The following is a 3,478-nucleotide window of genomic DNA, read 5'->3' as shown; positions in this document are numbered from 1 at the left end:
ATTTCTTTGCATTGCATTAGCTAGGACCTCTAGTACAGTACTTTCTAGAAGCAAAATATTGCTTTAGTTTTGCATTTAAAAAATGTAAATGCCTTCTGATTAAAGAAGTTTCTCTTGATTCTTCAATTTGTGGAGTTAGTTTGTATATACATATGTGCATTTAAGTCATAAAAGGGTTTTACATTTTATCACATACTTTTCTGGGTCTATTGAAATCATAAGCTTTTTTCCCTATATTAACATGGTAAATTCAATTGATTTTTCTAAATTAATTTGCCCTGGCATTCCTAGAATAAACTAAACTAGAGGTGCTTGCTATCCTTCTTTATGAAGGGAACAGGACTGAATTTAGTAATACTCTGAGGTATTTTGGTCTACATTCAAAAAAAGAGTTTGGCCTATAATATTGTTTTGGGTCTTTTTTGGGGGGGCAGTATGTGCTCTTGTTAGGTTTTGGTTGCATGCTTTATGTTTTTTTCCTAATTAATTAGAAAATATTCCTATTATTCTACGCCTGGAAGCATTTGTGTATGATTGATACTTTTTTTTTTTCTCCTGCTTTTGGAATAATTTACCTGTGAAGCTATTCAGGCCCAGAAGTTTTTCTTGTGGAAAGGTTTTAAATTAAGTATTTAATATAGAACTATGCGGTTTTTCCATTTCTTCCTGTGTCTCTTCTGGTAATGTTTTTTTTTTTGTCAGATATACTCATTTTATCCAATTTTTCAGATTTATTATTATTTACCATATTTGTATCTGTTGACTTCCTTCACCTATTTTGCACATCTCATACTCCTTGCTTCTGAAAACCAACCACCATTCTGTTCTCTTTTATCTATGAACCTAGTATTTGTTTTCTTTTGTTTGTTAGATTGGATATATAAGTGAGATCATATGATAGTTGTCTTTTCTCATTTATATCACTTAGTGTATTGTGCTTAAAATCTATGTTGTTGAAAATGACAAGATTTTTTATTTTTAATACCTAAATAATATATTGTATGTAAATACAATGTTTACTTTATCCATTTATCCATTGACAAACACTTAGGTTGTTTGTATATCTTGGCTATTGTGAATAATATATACATATATATTTTTGAGTTAGTGTTTTTCATTTTCTTTGGATAAATACTCATTGGTGGAATTGCTAGATCATGTGGTCATTTTATTTCTAATATCCTATGACCCTCCATGCTGTGTTCCATAGTGGCTGCACCAATTTAGCAACAGTGTACAAGGATTCCCTTTTCTCCACATCGTCGCCAACATTTGTTATCTCTTGTCTTCTGTTAGGAGCCATTCTAACTGGTGAAGGGACATCTCAATGTGGTTTTAAGTGGCATCTACCCGATAACTGATGTTGAGCATCTTTTCATACATCTATTGGCAATCTCTAAGTCTTCCTTTGAAAAATGTCTATTGAGACCCTCTGCCCATTTTTTAATCAGGTTGTTTTTTTCTGTTTTTACTATGAAGCTGTATGAGTTTAAATACTTTGAATAGTCGCCCCTTATCAGATATGTGATTTGCAAATATTTTTTCCCATTCATCAAGTTGCCTTTTTGTCTTGTTGATGGTCTGCTTTGCTGTGCAGACACTTTGTATCTTGATGTCATCCCACATGTTTTGTTTTGCTGCCTTTCTTTTGGGTGTCAAACCTAAATACCCCTCACCAAGACTGATGTCAAGGAGCCTACCACCTAGTTTTCTTCTAGGAATTTTATGGTTTCAGCAATTATGTTCAAATCTTTGATCCACTGTGGTTAATTTTGTGTATGGTGTGAGGTATTGGTCCAGTTTTATACCTTTGCCTGTGGCTGGCCAGTTTTCCCAGCACCATTTATTGAAGAGACTATCTGTACTCATTGTATTTTTTTTGTCTCCTTTGTCATAAATTGACCGTAAATGCATGGGTTTATCTCTGGATTCTCTATCTGTCCCATTGAAATGTATCTGTTTATATGCAAATACCATACTGTTTTGATTACTATACCTTTGTATTATTATTTGAAAAAGGGAAAGCTAGTGCTTCCTGCTTTGTTCTTTTTTTTCCCCCAAGATTGCTTTGGCTATTCCATATAAGTGATTCCATTTTTGTGATTCCATATAAGTTTTAGAACTTTTTTTCTGCATCTGTGAAATGTGCCATTATAATTTTGATAGCCATTGCACTGAATCTGTAGATTGTTTTGTACATGTAGCATGGTCATTTTAATTCTTGCAATCCAGGAACACAAAATATCTTTTCATTTATTTGTGTCTACTTCAATTTTTTCATTGGTGCCTTGTACTTTTCAGTGTACAGGTCTTTCACTTCCTTGGTTAAATTATCCTAGATGTTTTATTCTTTTTATGAAGTTTTAAATGGAATTGTTTTCTTAGTTTCTGGTAATTTATCTGTATATAGAAATGGAACAGATTTTGTATTTTGATTTTGTATCCTGCAACTATACTGAATTTGTTGATAAGTTCTAACAGATTTTTCTTTTTGGTGGAGTCTTTGGGATTTTCTATATATTATAATACCATTTCATCTGCCAATAGTGAGAGTTTCACTTCCTCTGTTCTACTCTGAATGCCTTTTATTTATTTTTCTTGCCTAATTGCTTGGTTATGACTTCTAGTACTATGTTGAATAAAGGTGGCATCCTGGGCATCCTTGTCCTGATGCTGATCTTAGAGAAAAAGTTTTCAGCTACCTAATAACTGTGGGCTTATCAAATATGGCCTTTATTATGGCTAGGTATACTTCCTCTATACCCACACTATTGAGAGTTTTTATCATAGATGGATATTGAATTTATCAGATGCTTTTTGTACAACTATTGAGATGATCATATGATTTATTACTGCATGTTTGTTGGATGAATAAATTAGTATAGTTTATTTAGTATTAGCACAGAGTTTATGTACTAATAGAGGAAAAATTATAATTCCTTAATGGTATGATTGAGCCAAAGTAAACAAAGCAGAATTGTTTGCATCTCTTTTTCTTTTCTTCAAGTATAGTTGTCACACAATGTTACATTAGTTCAAATGTACAACACAGTTCTTTGACAAATCTGTGTTACGCTATGCTCACAAGTCTAGCTGTCATCTGTCACCATACAACACTATTAACATACCATTGGCCTTAGTCCCTATGCTGGACCTTTCACCTTTGTAATTAATTTCCTAACTGGAAGCCTGTATCTCCCACTTACCTTCGCCCATTTTGCCCATCCCCATACCCTCTTCCCCTCTGGCACTTATCAGGTTGTCTTCTATATTTATGGATCTATTTCTGATATGTTCATTTGCTTTTGTTTTATTTTAGATTCCACATATAAGTGAAATCATAAGATATCTGTGTTTATCTTATTTCATTTAGCATAATGCCCTTTAGATCCAACCATGCTGTTGCAAGTGGAAAGATTTCATATCTTTCATGGCTCAGTAATACTCCTCTGTGTGTGTATGTGTGTATAACACCCAG

Source organism: Suricata suricatta, chromosome 9 (genome assembly GCF_006229205.1).
Source record: "Suricata suricatta isolate VVHF042 chromosome 9, meerkat_22Aug2017_6uvM2_HiC, whole genome shotgun sequence".
Taxonomy (NCBI): Eukaryota; Metazoa; Chordata; class Mammalia; order Carnivora; family Herpestidae; genus Suricata; species Suricata suricatta.
Note: the sequence above shows the minus strand (reverse complement) of the source record.